Source organism: Bubalus bubalis, chromosome 19 (genome assembly GCF_019923935.1).
Source record: "Bubalus bubalis isolate 160015118507 breed Murrah chromosome 19, NDDB_SH_1, whole genome shotgun sequence".
Lineage (NCBI taxonomy): Eukaryota > Metazoa > Chordata > Mammalia > Artiodactyla > Bovidae > Bubalus > Bubalus bubalis.
The window spans coordinates 58,806,283-58,823,714 of record NC_059175.1 but is presented as its reverse complement, the minus strand read 5'-3'; the positions used below and the strand labels follow the sequence as shown (position 1 = coordinate 58,823,714).

The 17,432-nt window shown below is 43.8% G+C and overlaps 1 protein-coding gene and 1 long non-coding RNA gene across 8 annotated transcripts in view; both read left to right on the top strand.

The window, feature by feature from the left end:
- TRIO (trio Rho guanine nucleotide exchange factor) overlaps positions 1–17,432 on the top strand; it is a 362,508-nt gene that overhangs the window by 30,710 nt on the left and 314,366 nt on the right. The window lies entirely within an intron of this gene.
- Positions 6,667–9,468, top strand: LOC123330644. Its single transcript, XR_006546697.2, has 2 exons — positions 6,667–8,249; positions 8,871–9,468. It is a non-coding gene; the product is annotated as an uncharacterized LOC123330644 (long non-coding RNA).

Below are 17,432 nucleotides of genomic sequence, written 5' to 3'. Positions count from 1 at the left end.
TAAAAATATAATATATTTATACTATATATAAACATAATATATTTATATATATTATATATATAAACACATAGTATATAATATGTATAAATATATAATGTATTATATATAAATATATGGGCTTCCCTGGTGGCTCTGCAGTAAAGAATCTGCGTGTAATGCAGAGACGTGAGTTTGATCCTTGGGTCAGGAAAATCTTCTGGAGGAGGGCACGCCAACCCACTCCAGTATTCTTACCTGGGAAATCCCATAGACAGAGGAGCCTGGCGGGCTATAGTCCCTGAAGTTGCAAAGAGTTGGACACGACTGAAGCAACTGAGTATGCATATACATACACACACACACACACACACACACACACATACATACATACGGGCATGTATATAATGTATAAAATAGAAATTATAGCTGACAGAGGAAGAAGGAGAAAAAGAGATGGAGAGAAAGAAAGAGGGTCCCTCTGTGGGCTGGGACCCAGGACCCCTTGGACAGGAAGAATTGCTCCCAACTCTGCCAAGGGCTCTCTCACTTCTCCAGTCACTGTGTCAGGCCCCTCAGGGTTACTGGCTGAGTATTTTGGCTGCATACTCAGCCAACAACCCCTAGGGGGTTGTTGGGTCTGCTTTGCATCTGTGTGTGTGTACTAAGTCGCTTCAGTCGTGTCCCAACTCTTTGTGACCCCATGGACTATAGGCCACCAGGCTCCTCTGCCCATGGGATTCTCCAGGCAAGAATACTGGAGTGGGTTGCTATTTCTTGCTCCAGGGCATCTTCCCAACTGAGGGATTGAACCTGTGGCTCTTATGTAAGAGCTGCTGCTGCTGCTGCTGCTGCTAAGTCACTTCAGTCCTGTAGGTAAATATAAAACTTTCCCTGAAATTTCCACAGACCCGTTGTTATAGTTTAAACAAACCAGTAAAATCAGTCCTGGCTACGCCATGGCTCGTGTCTCTCTCCAAGTCAAACTCACTACAAGGATTTTTATCAATGTTGGTGTTACATTTACTTACCACTTAGTATCATGGATGTGTGCATGCTCAGTTGTATCTGATTCTTTGCAACCCTGTAGACTGTAGCCCGCCAGGCTCCTCTGTCCACGGGATTCTCCAGGAAGAATAGTGGAGTGGGTTGCCATTTCCTTTTCTTGGGATCTTTCCGACCCAGGGATCAGACCCAGGTCTCTTGCATTGGCAGGAGGGTTCTTTACCACTGAGCTACCAGGGAAGCCCTCTTGGTTGATAAGCTGACTGTATAATTTATGGTCTAAACAGAGATGCTTTTATCAAAGAGGGGTTTACTGATAATTATCCTGAAACAATAGGGGTAAGCTGGGACTGTCCCTGCTGAAGCAGGATGTATGGCCCGTCGACTCACTGCCCTCTGTTTTCTAATTGGCATATACAGAGGACGAGAGTCACGTTAAGACATTTATGACTCCCGTGGTGAGTGTTTTGTGGTTTATTCCTAACTTGGATACAGTGATGTGTAACTCAGTGTGGGACACACCACGGCATTGACGACTGGCCGAGAAGAGGAGTCAGACGAGATGCTGCTGAGTCAGAGCCCCTGTCAATGGGGGTCTGTTTCCAAACAGACCTAAGTGCATTCAGAGCCCACCCCCCGCCCCAGCTCCTTGAGTGGCTGAATCACCCGTTTTATGTGGGAGCTAAGTGGGACCGGAGCCGTGAATCAGGGTTTGTCAACACTCAGGACCTGGCGTGGGGCCTGCCCTTCTTCACAGGAACTCAGAAGGGGGTCTTTGTGTCCACCTCCCTCCCCAGGGACAGAAGCAGGGTGGTGAAAAAAGGCTTTTTAACCTCGTCCTGTTCTGGGCTTGTGAAGTTATTTCGCTCAGAGCCCCCTCCCACTCCTGGCCTGCATGTCTCCTCTGTGCCTCCACCTCCAAGGTGGGTCTGGTATCCCAGAGTGAGAAAACACTCCTCTCCAGCGCTTAGATTCCCTTCCTGGAGCCCCTGGCAATTCTTCCACCGACTGTTAGAGGAATTGGTCTGTATTTGTTCTCAACTGTTCTGTAATGCTAGGTTAAACCCATCTCTAAATGTGATTTTAAAAACCACCTAGAAATAAAAAATGCATTCTTTTTCTGCCCTCGGGATTCTTCAAAAGGAAAAGCATTTACATAAACAAAGCAGAATGAATGCTGTTAAAAGCATTATTTTTATTCTGACAATCTGGAGTTTTCTGCATATTGGACATGTATCCTTAAAGTTCATCTGATTCTTGGAAGACATGTGGGTGAAGGACCAGTTCACTGGAATACAGTCCTAGTCCAGAATGTGTGTTACATCCCCTGGTTTCCTGGTACAGTCTCCTGAAATAACCTAGATAAAAAGCTGGCAACATGCTGATATTTCCAGTCTGTGTGGCCTGAATTTCTGAACTGATCATTACATGCTGCCTGGAGCTTCCTATTCTCATTGGATTAAAAAAGATTATTTTGAAGGGAATGGGGCAAAAGAGGCTAACTGACTTTACCTCTCTGTTTCTTTCACTGTGCTGAGCATATTGAGTTAAAAGGAAGCTGTTAGTGTTCTTATCTAAATAAGGTTCGCTTGCTTAAAAAAAAAAAAAAAAAGTAACCTAAATTGGACTTTGCTGAGAATCTCATTTTGCGCTTAAAAAAATTCACGGAAGTAGGACGTGTGTTTAGAGCTGTCTCATCTCAAAAGACAAGAATACATCTCAAAATAGAGAATACAGGTGAATAGTTTTAATTTTCTTCTGGAGTTTATTATTTTAGTTGGCTTATATATCTACATGTGATAAAATAGTTAACTTTATGCAGTGAAATTCTTTATCAAAGAGCTAAAGTGTGAAGTAGACATCCCAGGTGGCTCAGCAGTAAAGACTCTGCCTGCCAGCAGGAGACCCAGGTTCGATCCCTGGGTTGGGAAGATCCCCTAGAGGAGGAAATGGCAACCCACTCCAGGATTCTTGCCTGGAGAATCCCATGGACAGAGGAGCCTGGCGGGCTACAGTCCATGGGGTCACAAAGAGTTGGACATGACTTAGTGACTAGATAGCGGCAAGGTATAAAGATCATTCAAGAAAATTGCATTTGTTCAATTCACTTTTAGAAATTTTAGGGAGGTTCCATTGTATGGATTCTAAAAAAAAATAACCAACAGAGGACTATTACAATGCATGTTTTGGTTTGGTTCTTCTATGTATGTCTCAGCCTCCTACCTTTTCATAGGACATGCAGCTTGCATCACAGCCTCTTTCTCAGTAATAGAAAAAGACATCTTATTTAAGGGGTACAGGATGAACGTTGGTATTTTCTCCAGATACCATATTGTTCTTAGGCGCCTTAAGATGTGTAAGAGAACACTGGAGGGGAGAGCCCTCAGGCGTTGGCCTGGTCGGAATGCTGTTAGTGCCTCTCCAAAGGCTGGGGCATCTGTTGAAGTTGGGGCCCCACTCAGAGCTTTGCGGACACTGCAGTGAGATGAGCCTGGAAGCTGGTCACCTGTTCCTGTCAGCTGTCGTTTTCAGTTCAGTTCAGTTCAGTTGCTAAGTTGTGTCCGACTCTTTGTGACCACAGGGACTGCAGCACGCCAGGCTTCCCTGTCCTTCACCATATCCCAGAGTTTGTGCTAACTCATGTCCATTGAGTCGGTGATACCGTCCCAACCATCTCATCCTCCGTCATCCCCTTCTCCTCCTGTCCTCAGTCTTTCCCAGCATCAGGGTCTTTCCTACTGAGTCCACTTTTCACATCAGGTGGCCAAAGTATTGGAGCTTCAGCTTCAGCATCAGTCCTTCCAGTGAATATTCAGGGTTGACTTCCTTTAGGATGGACTGGTTGGACTAACCAGCTGTTGTTAGCTCCCTGTTGGTCCTGTTGCTGGCGAGTAGAACCTCACAGGTGTCCTGTGATCCATTCCATCTGAGGACCAGTGCTGACCCCCACGCCAGGCTGTGAATGGCTGTGGGCAGGCCTGTGATGGGGCTGTTCCTGGGCCAGGCGGCACGGGACCTTCAGATAGCGAATGTGGGCCTGTGTCCACAGCACCCCAGGGCACTTGCACTGTGGAAATCCCTGTTTGAGGGCCATTTCTGTGCACTCAGAATGCTCTGGTTTCCCCGCGCTTTGCTCTGTAGACCAGTGTCAGGAACATTTAAAATAGACTGGAGGATCTTAGCCAAGCTGAGGATCTGCGTGGATAAGCCAGAGCAGTAACTAGGCACAGTGGTAAGAACTGAGCATCTGAAGAGTTGCATGTCCTGGCTCTGCCATTACAGCTTGTCAGCTCTGCCCCTGCCCTTCGCCAGGTATGTGCTTGGCTAGGTACCTGGGCTGCTCCTCCTTTTTTAAAAAATTTTTAAAATTTTAATTGGAGGCTAATTTACAATATTGTGGTGGTTTTTGCCGTACATTGACATGAGTCAGCCACAGGTGTACATGTGTCCCCCATCCCAGAACCCCTCCCACCTCTTCCCCCATCTCATCCCTCTGGGATGTCCCAATGCACCAGCTTTGAGTGCCCTGTTTCATGCATTGAACTTGGACTGGCGATCTATTTCACTTCTCTCAGATCATCCCACCCTCACCTTCTCCCAGAGTCCAAAAGTCTGTTCTTTATATCTGTGTCTCTTTTGCTGTCTCGCATATAGGGTCATCATTCCCATCTTTCTAAATTCCATATATATGCGTTAGTATACTGTATTGGTGTTTTTCTTTCTGGGTTACTTCATTCTGTAGAATAGGCTCCAGTTTCATCCACCTCATTAGAACTGATTCAAATGTATTCTTTTTAATGGCTGAGTAATTTTCCATTGTGTATATGTACCACAGCTTTCTTATCCATTTGTCTGCTGATGGGCATCTAGGTTGCTTCCATGTCCTGGCTATTGTAAACAGTGATGCGATGAATGTTGGGGTACACGTGTCTCTTTCAATTCTGGTTTCCTCAGTGTGTATGCCCAGCAGTGAGGTTGCTGGGTTGTATGGCAGTTCTATTTTCAATTTTTTAAGGAATCTCCACACTGTTCTCCATAGTGGCTGTACTAGTTTGCATTCCCACCAACAGTGTAAGAGGGTTCCCTTTTCTCCACACCCTCTCCAGCATTTATTGCTTGTAGACATTTGGATCGCAGCCATTCTGACTGGCGTGAAATGGTACCTCATTGTGGTTTTGATTTGCATGTCTCTGATAATGAGTGATGTTGAGCATCTTTCCATGTGTTTGTTAACCATCTGTATGTCTTCTTTGGAGAAATGTCTTTGGCCCATTTTTTGATTGGGTCGTTTATTTTTTTGGAATTGAGCTGCATGAGCTGCTTGTATATTTTTGAGATTAATTCTTTGTCAGTTGCTTCATTTGCTGTTATTTTCTCCCATTCTGAAGGCCGTCTTTTCACCTTCCTTAGGAAGGAAACAATAGTTTCCTTCGTTGTGTAAAAGCTTTTTTAAGTTTAATTAGGTCTTATTTATTTTTGCTTTTATTGCCATTACTCTTGGAGGTAGGTCATAGGGGATCTTGCTGTGATTTTATGTCAGAGAATGTTTTGCCTGTGTTTTCCTCTAGGAGTTTTATAGTTTCTGGTCTTACGTCTAGATCTTTAATCCATTTTGAGTTTATTTTTGTATATGGTGTTAGAAAGTGTTCTAGTTTTATTCTCTTACAAGTGGTTGACCAGTTTTCCCAGCACCACTTGTTAAAGAGATTGTCTTTTTTTCTACTGTATATTTTTGCCTCCTTTGTCAAAGATAAGGTGTCCATAAGTGTATGGATTTATCTCTGGACTTTCTAGTTTGTTCCATTGATCTATATTTCTGTCTTTGTGCCAATACCATACTGTCTTGATGACTGTAGCTTTGTAGCATAGTCTGAAGTCCAGCAGGTTGATGCCTCCAGTTCCATTCTTCTTTCTCAAGATTGTTTTGGCTTTTTGAGTTTTTTTGTATTTCCATACAAATTGTGAAATTATTTGTTCTAGTTCTGTGAAAAATACCTTTGGTAACTTGATAGGGATTGCACTGAATCTGTAGATTGCTTCGGGTAGTATACTCATTTTCACTATATTGATTCTTCTGATCCATGAACATGGTAAGTTTCTCCATCTATTTGTGTCACCTTTGATTTCTTTCATCAGTGTTTTATAGTTTTCTATATATAGATCTTTTGTTTCTTTAGGTAGATTTATTCCTAAGTATTTTTTTCTTTTCGTCTCAGCAGTAAATGGGATTGATTCCTTAATTTCTATTTCTGTTTTCTCATTGTTAGTGTATATGAATGCAAGGGATTTCTGTGTATTTTATATCCTGAAACTTTGCTATATTGATTGATTAGCTCTAGTAGTTTTCTGGTGGTGTCTTTAGGGTTTTCTATGTAGAGGATCATGTCATCTGCAAACAGTGAGAGTTACTTCTTCTTTTCCAATCTGGATTCCTTTTATTTCTTTTTCTTCTCTGATTGCTGTGGCTAAAACTTCCGAAACTATGTTGAATAGTAGTGGTGAGAGTGGGCACCCTTGTCTTGTTTCTGACTTTAGGGGAAATGCTTTTAATTTTTTGCCATTGAAGATAATGTTTGCTGTGGGTTTATCATATATGGCTTTTATTATATTGAGGTATGTTCCTTCTATGCCTGCTTTCTGGAGAGTTTTTATCATACATGGATGTTGAATTTTGTCAAAGGCTTTCTCAGCATCCATTGAGATAATCATGTGGTTTTTATCTTTCAGTTTGTTAATGTGGTGTATCACAGTGATTGTTGTGAATATTGAAGAATCCTTGCATCTGGGATAAAGCCCACTTGGTCATGATGTGTGATCTTTTTACCGGGTCCCTCTTCTGTGTTTCACATCTGGGGGAGCCCCTGCTGAGCCTTCCTTAGGTTGTCTCCTGGGCGCCTTCCAGGGCCCTGCTCACGTGGGTCCTGGCCCTGGAACCTGCTGAGGGTCATGAGGCCAGTATGTGGGCAGGTAGCTTTTGGGTTCTAGACCCGGCCCGCCCTAACCCTGAAGCTTGTTGTATTCTCTGTCCCATACCCTGTTGCCTTCTGAGGAAGTTTGCAGGTCTGAAGAACTAGCTCCACGGCCTAGAGGAAGAGTACTGAAGTTGAAACCCTCTGGGATCCACCTTCTTCCTCATCTCCAGTAGTGGTACCTCATTTTGCCCAAAGAGTCTCTTGGTCCACAGACTTTGTGCATACATCTTTGTGCTCATGGCCTTGTAGGGAAAGTTGTCCGTTTTTTGCTTTGTTTTCAAGAAATGACGTGGCTTCCTCTTTCCAGTCATACCCATAACAATTTTCAAGGGCTCATGAAAGTCATGCAGCTTAGAGATTTGGCATCTTGAACCCTGGTGGCTCAGATGGTAAAGAATCTGCCTGCAGTGCAAAAGACCAGGCTTCGATTCCTGGATGGGGAAGATCCTCTGGAGAAGGAAATGGCAACCCACTTCAGTATTCTTGCCTGGAGAATTGCATGGACCGAGGACCCTGGCGGGCTGCAGTCCATGGGGGTCACAGAGAGTCGGATACAGCTGAGCACTAACACACACACATAGGAGGCTCCTAAATATGCACATAACCTTTGTTTTTAATCACCTAATATTCCCTCTGTCCTTCCACCTTGATACTCTTGAAGATGAACTCTTTTTCCTTGAAACTTCAATTGATTCCGGTTTTGGCTGTTGGAGCCCGAGTGTCCAGACCCACAGAAGATCTTTTCTGCAGAACCTTTGAAATATTTGAGAATGGTGAGCAGGTCCCTCCTGGCCTCAGGTTCTTCTTTAAGCATCTGCGCTTTTCCTCACTACCCCCCAGTAGCGTCCACACTTTGCACGGCCGTGGATCACAGCACACCAGCTCTCATCTCTGTGACCTGTGCAGGGTACATGCTGCCCTGCCCTGTCCTGTCCAAGTTCCCACTCATAGAACTCTCCAGAATGCCCGGGGTTTTTTGTTCCTTTAGTTCCTTTTTTTTCACCCAGATCCTTCCCCACTTGTACTTAAGAAATTAATATTTTGAATGTAAATGTGACTTTACACGTATCTTTGAATTTCATCTTAGTACTTCTTTCAGTTCCAGTTCTTGCTCTTCAGATCTTTGGATGGTATTTTTTTTTCTCTGCTGATGCACTGATGAGTTCTGAGGATTTGGTAACCCAGACTTGCCTTTTTACCTAAGCTGCTAGTGAAGCTCCATGGAGAGGGGCCCAGCCGTGAATATGTGGCCGTCGCTGTTTGCTGTGTCCTCATCCTCGTCGGGCTCAGTGACAGGTGGGGACGCATTCTCCCTCACCATCCCCTATGATTTCTGCTGGTACCGTCTTTAAACGAAACAGCACCCTGGGCCTTTGGTCTCAGTAGCAGTCCCTGGATTGCCCAACAGAGGTGCTTCCACCTCGGGACACATTTATATCTGATAGGAACAGTTGTCAGTGTGGGCCCAATAGTGACATTTGCAAAGCAAGGAGACAGTCTTTGTTTTTAGAAGGAAAGGATTGGTTTATCAAATGCAATGTCGATTTCTTCCCACTTGCCTGTAGATACGGCTAAAAACCTCATTTGTAATAATAGAAGCATGATTAAATGATGGTATAAATTCTCTGCTTTAACTTTGCTGAGGATCAAAATACAGAAATAAGGGAGAATTTTACATGTAGAAACTTGGCCTGTGAGAAAACGTCATTAATTAAAAAGGACAGTGTTATACTTTATGTACTTTTCTCCCATGGATTATCGTATGATTTTTCTACATTTTGTTGTTTGTCATATGAAATTACCCATTGGAAAGCTCCCTAGCATTTAAGAACTCACTTAATTTCTCCTGACAGAAGTGCTCCCTTGGTATGAATTTGGAGTTCTGATGACTTTTTTCATCCTTCCCTGATTTTCTAGAGGATTAATAAGGAGAATCACTCCAGGAGATGGTGATGGACAGGGAAGCCTGGTGTGCTGCAGTCCATGGGGTCGCAAAGAGCTGGACACGACCGAATGAGAGAACAGAACAACAGTAGGGAAAATGGGACTGAGTACTGCTGAGACCCTGCCCTGTGCCATTGCCTCCCTCTGGAGCAGGGGTGGAGGAGTCAGGCATTTACCTGCCTCCCGCCCCTGGAAGCCCCCGGGGTTGGTGGCAGTGGGACTCTGGATGGAGCCCAGATGTCCCCTGTGATCTGGGGGTGTGGGTGTCTCCCACAGCGTGCACAGGGCCCCTCCTCCCTCTGCCCTCCTATGGCTAACCCCTTATTACATCCAGGTTTGTTCCTGCTTTCCTGGAACCTTCCTTATTTCTCTCGGCGGAAAGCCGTGGCTCTGTCTCCAAACACCTGCTGTTGGTTCTTCGGGACGTAGGTTACAGCCTGCGCGGTAATTCTTGTCATTTTCTTCTCTCTCCATCAACCAGAATTGTGACTTAAATGCGGTTGTTTTCTCTCTCTCCTTTCTTCAATAATGGAATCCAGTAAACATAAATAATAATAATAAAAATGTGTCCTTGGAGATTTTGCTTTGTAAAATGCTGTTAAAAAGGTATCAGTTTACTAAAAAAATGGAGTGTGCTTTTTTAGAAGAATTAATGCATCCTTCAAACATTACTAGTTTAAACAAAGATTTACTTGTTAAATATTCTTTCTTGGACCAATCCACTCCCCTTTTTCCTGCACCCGCCCACCCCCCCCCCCCAAAAAAAAAACAACCCTAATTAAAAAGAGGGAAAAAACACAGCTCAGCACTGCTGCTTAACCATCAGTCTCATTTCTTTCTCTTCCCTAATGGGGTTGGTTGTGCCTTCTCCCCTCCCGTCTTCTCAGGAAGGACTCACAGCTACAGTTGCGCCCGTTTCCTGGCCCACGTTTCAGCTTCTCTGTCCTTGGTGGCCCAGGATTCCATGGGATGCTGCCAGCTCGTAACCTTTGACAAATGGTGACTGTTTGACTTTATTTTCACGGTCAGCATTTGATTTTCAAACGTAACACCCAAGAGGCCATGGCTTGGGTGAGAGAAGGTGGATCCCGCAGTTAAGAAACACACTGGTTCTCGCCCCAGAGTTCCGTGTGCTCTGGGAGGACTCCGCGTTGACCTTGACTGACCTCAGAGCCCCTCAGCTGGTTGAGCAGGCGTCCAGAGCCTCTGCCTGTGCAGATCGCCGCTTCCGCGCCTGTGGAAACTCCGGCCCTTTGCCGACTGAACGCCTTGTAGACTTGATCCCGTAGGGGTTCTGGAATGTTTTGGTTAGAGGAGCTTCATCACTCGCCTTAGCAGCAGCAGCAGCGTTTGGGGACCGTGTTGATGGGAATCCTGCCCACTGTTTTCTTGACCTTTCAGCAAAAAGACAGCCAGCAGCTGCTGGGAAGGCCGTGTCTTGGGCTGCGAGGCTGTCCCCTGCTCACAGCCTCTGTCCAGCTGTTAGATCACAGGGCTCGGGGCCTGCAAGGAGCCTTTGACTGCCCGCTTATCCACTGACGGCACCGAGCAGCGTTGTTGAGGCTTTGGACTTGTGGTTTCGTCGCATTGAGAGAACCGTAGGGCGTCAGTGCGCCAGCACGTGCTTGCGTCTGCTTAATATTAGCTCTGTCATGATGCCGGACTTGGTTGTTTGGGGAAGTCTTGTGTCCCTCGTGAACTGCGCTGTCCTTGTGTGATTAACACATGGGCTTTAGAAAAGGATCACATCTTAGCATCTTTTAAATGCTCCTGAGATAAACTTCCTTTGTAACACACTTGTTCCATCATGTTTCTTTTTAGTATATCCTGTATGTGGAAGCTTCCTGAAGTTTCAGGAAAAAACGGTGAGGTGGTTGGGAGTAGAGGGCAGATGCTTTCTGGGTTCCGTTTTCATTCTGCCTTTTGACCTCCTTCCAGCGTTGCTATGCTTTCCCCGTGGTTCCCATCCTTTTCTGCATCGATTGTCATCTTCTTCTTCAGCAGTGTCCTCGATCATCCTTGCTATTCCGAGTCTTCACCAGAGATCAGACTCCTCCTGTGAGAGCCTGTTTCCACTGAGCTGCAGACTCAGTGCCGCACCCAGCCTGGGGCCTCCATGTATAGGGCCTGTCCACCTGTCCTGGCTCCTGGTGGCTCACGGCCAGCGTCAACTGTCAGCAGACCTCAGTGTGGAGTGATGTACTTTCTCATCTGTTTGTGTGAGTCTACCTGTCGCTGTTGGCTGTTCAACATCTTCACTTAATACAGCTTGTTTGTAATTAAAAATTAAAAATATTGTGGGCTTTTTGGTTGCCTGTTGGGTCTTGGCCTTCGTGTGGTTGCAGAAAGTATCTGAGGGATCATGGATGTATTAGATTTTCTTTTTGTCTATTGATGAAGTATAGTGAAGAGACAGAGGGAGATATCATTTATTTAAAACCGTCAGTGGTTTAGTTGCAAAGCTGTGTCTGACTCTTGTGTCCCCATGGACTGTAGCCCGCCAGGCTCCTCTGTCCATGGGATTCTCCAGGCAAGAATAGTGGAGTGGGTTACCATTTCCTTCTCCACCTTAAAATCATTAGTGGTCATTATTTGTAGTAACACTTGCCATGATTTTAGCCATGATTTGAAAATTACGAGCTGCTCCTGCCCCATATACTTTAATTTTTTTTGCCCAGTGTTCAGTACATAGGATTTTTACACCCAGGATTCCTATAGTTTAGACTCTCACAGCTGTAGTCAGTGGGTCATTGCTATGAATTCCAGTGGTTATAAAACTTAGTCTGAAAATTTATCAGTGCTTTTATGAGCCCAGTATCTCTTCTGTGTCTGTGCACGAAGTGATAAATAGACACTATAAGTTTCTGAAACCTTTGTGCATCTTTGAATAGAGATGTTTATTTAAAGTGTTACTATCTCCTCCCCCCGCCCCAGTAAAAAGCTGTTATTAAACCTTTGGTGTGATTTTTTAAATCTGTAGCATCCTAATGTACTTTGGAGAAAATGGAGCAATTTGTTTAACCCACCATAGGAGCTGACTCTCAGGCAGTGATCAATAGATTTTGGTGGAGTAGGATAGGCATTAATGAGATTTGTATATGAGTGTGGAGGCGTGGTAGCCAAGCGGCTGATTTCCCTAAAATGTAAGCGGACTGTCAGATCTCAAAGGCATTTTAGTCCTTTTCAGTGACTGGATCCAGAACCCCTGGGTCTTCCCCATAAAATTTGGGCCCCTTCCTCTCTCGCTGGTTTCTTCCGCCACCCTCTGCTTTCTCTCTCTCTCCTTTCCTTCCTTCCCCTTAAAAAGCTAGGAGTAAATTTTCTCAAACTGGAAGCCTTTCTGGAGGATTACGGGAGAGGATGTAAATTGAATCCTGGAGGCTGTTGACATCAACTGAAAAGTAAATACACGAAACATTGACAGAGATTGTCCTTCCCCATCCTAAGAGGGTGGACATTCTGCTCACGGGGGAGCAGCTCTGAGGAACGTTGGAAAGACACGAGCAGAATAGAAGTGTTAAATGTGGCCACGAGAACAGGTCTGCTGGGCCCTGAGCCGGCGCCCAGGCCCAGGCCGGCCCATAGCCTGGCGGAGTTCCGTGCGCGCTTGCTGCCATGTGTCTGCCTGCCTCGCTGCACACCTTCCCTGCGCGTGATCACGTGGAGAAGGCTTCCCGCCCGGCCTGTGGAGGCGCAGGGGGACCTGGGCGCCTTGCTGTTCTCATGCCAGGCACCTGGGCACGTGGGGAGGGGCTAAAAGACAAATGGAGATCATGGGGGAAGACAAGGGAAAATAGATGAAATAGGTGAGAAGGTGATAGGTGAGTAACCTCTGGGGCACACCAGGAAAATTCTTAAATATTTTGAAGCTGATTTGATTGATGAGAAGTAGACTTGTCTGGATTTGGCTAATTCATGGCATGTATTTTCGTAACAGAAACTTACAGACTGCCAATTGAGAAAAAGCATTTGCCTCTTTAAAAATTTAGTTTTCACTTTTTCCAGGTGAGTTTTTGAGCCTTGCATTTACTGTCACATATTTTACGTTGCCTTGCTTTAAGTTATGACACGTGTTAGGCCATTTGTAGCCAGGGATAGAACTTGTAACAGAGGACATAATTGTCTTCTGATGTTTGTTTGATGGCTTATAGAGCTTATTCATAGTGGTCTTTAAATTGCCTTTTCCTACAGGTGATTTGATGTAGCAGAGGGAGCGTTGGTGTGGGGTTTTATCTTACATGCTGTATTTGGAATGCGGACTTGACAGAACAAACCCAATGGTGGATAGTTGAGGATCATCCCACAGTCTGAGAACACATCTGTAGACAATCTCTCTGCAACAGGCAGGTCTGCCTCACTCCTGTTACAAATGGGTTGACTTCTGTCATTTGCAGAGTGAAATAGATAACTGTTACCTTGCTTCATGATTCCTCGAACCTTCTCCAACCTTCTCCAGTGAACAAGAGCTCTTACGGAAGGTGGGCATGGGGTGGAGGGTGGGCAGTGGGAAGAGTTTTCTTCGAATCAGAGGATTGTTTTCCTGTTGTGAGTACCTCCCCCTGGAAAGAACTGCTGGAGAGACTGAATCCTAGTTGTGCCCTAGTAAATGTTTCCAAAATATTTTTTTTCAGCAACTTTGGGACCTAGGTGTTTTGAATAGCTTGTTAAATAGGCTTTCTAAGAGGCAGACCCAGTTAGCTCTACTGAGTAGTATTTCGATGTTGACTAGATTTATGAGACTATACCGGAAAATAAATTGCAAACTTGTCTTGTGACATTTTATTTTTCTCTTAATATATATATTTTATTGCAGTATAGTTGACTGGCTGTGTTTCGGGTGCACAGCAGTGTGATTCATTTATACAGGTACACATATTATTTTTGAAATTATTTTCCATTATAGATTATTACAGGATATTGACTGTAGTTCCCTGTGCTGAATAGTAAACCTTTGTTGCTTGTTGTGTATCTATTTTTTTTTTAATTAGAAATCTAGCATTTTATTCATACTAAGTCAAACAAGTGGAATCAAAATGTCATAAATTTTTTAGTCAAAAATTCATAACTTTTCTAAAATACATATAATACATATTATATATATATACACACACACAGAAGCTTTTCTACTATGCTTGATAAAGGGTTGAGAAAGAACGTTAAAAAAAAGACATGGAGAAATTGGAAAACATAAACTAAATGAAATGGGGGCACTGCATGTGACATTGTAAATGGGCCTTTGGTCCCTAAAATCACTTCTCCTAGGCTGGAGAGGAACTGGCTTCTTCCCTGCTTTTCTTGCCTTGTCACCAGCTTTAGAGCTCACGCTGGCCTCCCCAGTATTCAAACAGATTCCTTTTTTAGAAATAAAAGTACCTGGCCTCTGTGATACATAACTGTGAGTCATCCAGTGGATGGATATTAAAGAACTATAAAAACATGCTTCCAGTGAGTTTTTCGCGTTGTTCCAGAGCACACTCTAAATTTGGACTCATTTGAAATCGAAGTGAAAGGCTGTGTCCTGGTGGAACATTCTGGTTGGTGCTACTTTGAGTCGTCCTTTCGAGCGGGCAGGGTCAGCCTCACCTGGCAGAGGCACTGGGTTTACTAGCGTCCGCCTCTGAAATGCTGGCCTGTCTTTCGTATATCCATAACAGTAACCAGTTTCTGATGTGTGACACTTTGGGACAAAAAGCCTCAAGGTTTTGTCATGGCAGTGTGAGCCAAACTCGGTAGGTAAATTCAGGTTTATTTACAGATTTATGTTAATGTTTGGTAATATTTGGGCAGATCAGAGCATGTATGCTAAGTCACTTCAGTAGTGTCGGACTCTTTGCGACCCCATGGACCGTAACCTGCCAGGCACCTCCGTCCATGGGATTCTCCAGGCAGGAATACAGGAGTGGGTTGCCGTGCCCTCCTCCAGGAGATATTCTTGACGCAGGGATCAAACCCATGTCTCTTACATCTCCTGCATCGGCATGCAGGTTCTTCTTTGGGAAGCCCCCAAATTCAAGCATGAGTGCCAGCTCATACCAAGATGGCTCGCAATGGGAAAGTCATGAGAGGAACAAGTTACTTGGCTGGAGCAGCCAAAAGTGATGACCCAGAGCTTGATGGTATCTTGGGGGATGTCAGTTTTGGTCTGTCTGGCATATGTGTCTAATTATAGTGTCACAGACAATAAGTTGCAGTCCTGAAACGTGCTGTATGCTCTTTCTTCCACCATTTTGAAATGCAGTACATGGTACAAACAAGGATGGCAAAGCTCATGCCCAGCCAAGAGTTAACAGGAGTTGATAAGTGTTGTTAAGAAAAAACAAAAGTTCCTGGGTGTTTTTGTTGTTGTTGTTTTGTTCATGGTTGAGACTCTGAGGTACAGAGAGGATGCCATTCCTTCCGTGTTACCATGAAATTGTAAACATCGGTGTCGTGGGCCTTGTTTGGTTCAGTGTTACTGCCCACAGCTTGAGGACAGTATCTGGTGTGTAACTGATGCTCGGTCAGGATGTATCTTTGAATCTCTGATTTTGAAAATCACTGTGCCAAGGAGTGTATATAGCAGTCACATTCAATCTTGTTTAATTTGAACAAGTTATGTTTCTTTTGCTGTTGGACTTATGAACGGAAATAAATTTGGAATGGGCTTGGCCATTTGAATTTTTATTTAAACTGATGTCTCAAAGAACTCTGAGTAAAAGCTGCTATGATTATTTTGTGCAGAAAGCTTAAAGAGATTATTACTACTTAAATGTTATATATTGTGTGGTTTCCTGATTATTAAAATGATATATTTGCTTATAGAACAATGACAGAATGGGACATGCGGGAAAGGGAGGAGGAAGGAATTATTAAAATAATAAAAGGAAGGCTTCTTTCTTTACAGGATAAGTGTGTTTTGTCATTGGTGTTTTCACTTGTTCCACAGCCTGAACCGGTCCTGGTTGAGCTGGGAGCTGACTCTGCTCACTTATAATAAACTTGTTGATAAGAAGAGTGAGTCTGTCTTTGCTTTCTTCATAATTATAACCTCACCTTTCTCCTCACCAGCTGAGAAGTTAGATTGAAACTTTAGTAGGAGGGACAGTGCCTTTGGATTCGTGAACACAGGTTTTATAAAATCTCTAGTGTTTTATTTCTGACATCTGCCAGGTTATTCAAAATAAAAGGCTGAAAAGCATTTTGGTGAAAAGGACAAATGGTGCACATGTTGGAGTTGAGTAAATACTTTGTGATTTGGTTTCAAGGGATCTTAGAACAGTCATGATGCCAGCTTACTCTTTGTGGGTGCTGCCATGGAGCTGTCTGCAGTTCTCAGGAGAGTCTCCCTTGCTTGGATTACTTATTAAAAAGTACACTAACAAGTATACCATTATCCCTACTCCACAGATGGGGAAACTGAGGTACAGAGGTGTTAAGTAGCCCAAGGTGTAGAGTTAGTTAAGGAATGGGGTAGATTGAATCTAGTCCCTGGTCCATCCTCATAGCCACTTAGCTTTAGCTGTTTTCAATTAAATAATTCAGTAGACATGAGTGTAAATGAATACAGTTTATTTTTTACGTGACTTATCAAATCAGACCCATTATTTCCCATGCTGTCTACAGAGTCTGATGGTATGAAAGCTGTTTCCTGTGTTTGAGTGAGTTTTCTGCCCTCTTTCTCATCCTTTTCCCCTGCCCCAATGCTGATGACTTAGAGATAACAACTTTTCACTCTAAACCGTTTTTCTCCTTAACCCTTTGATGTTTTTCAGTTTTTCTGCTGTAATTCCTCTGGTTTCCAGGTTGGCCTTGTGAATTGAATCCCATGTTGCCTGGGAACGTCGGGTGGGGAGAATTTAGTGGTGGGGTTCCAGTGGAAATACCGTGAAATGAGCCCGTGCCCTTGTGTGCGCAGTGAATGTATTTTTAGCAGTTGAGCTTTGGCTCACTGTAGTGAAAATGTTTTTCCATGAATAATTCTTTAATGTTGGTCTTGGGTTTTTACTACAGATGTTGAGAATCTGGCTCTGGTTCTCCCTTAAACACGCATATGAGTTGCCAGCTTGGTACGAGAGTTGTGGGATTGCATTGCTTTAGATTTATGTTTATTTTTACTTTTAGTTCTTATGTTATTTTTTAATATTGTACTAGTCCTGAAAAATGTGTCTACTTTTAGTTATTCTGCATTAAGTTCAAGCTTTAGTGAAGATTTTGGCTTCTGATTTGTGGTACTGTCTACTTTTGACTACCATGTAGAAGTCTGGTGTTTCTGCTGCCATGATTTGATGAAGTACCAAATACCCTTAATGACATACTTATTATAAAATTTGGATGAAAATCCGTAGCCCAACTAGAAGTGGAATGATTCTGAGGTTTTTATCTCTTTCCAAACACCCAGTATTTCTGTAGAACTGGATTGGAGAGGGCAGGAAAAGGGTTAACCCGGAAACAAAAATGGCTGTTGCTTTTCATCATAAGTAAGTGCTTGACCTGGGAGAATTTGCTGGATGATTCTCACCCTAGATGGTACACACGACCAAGGCACGCTATGAATTC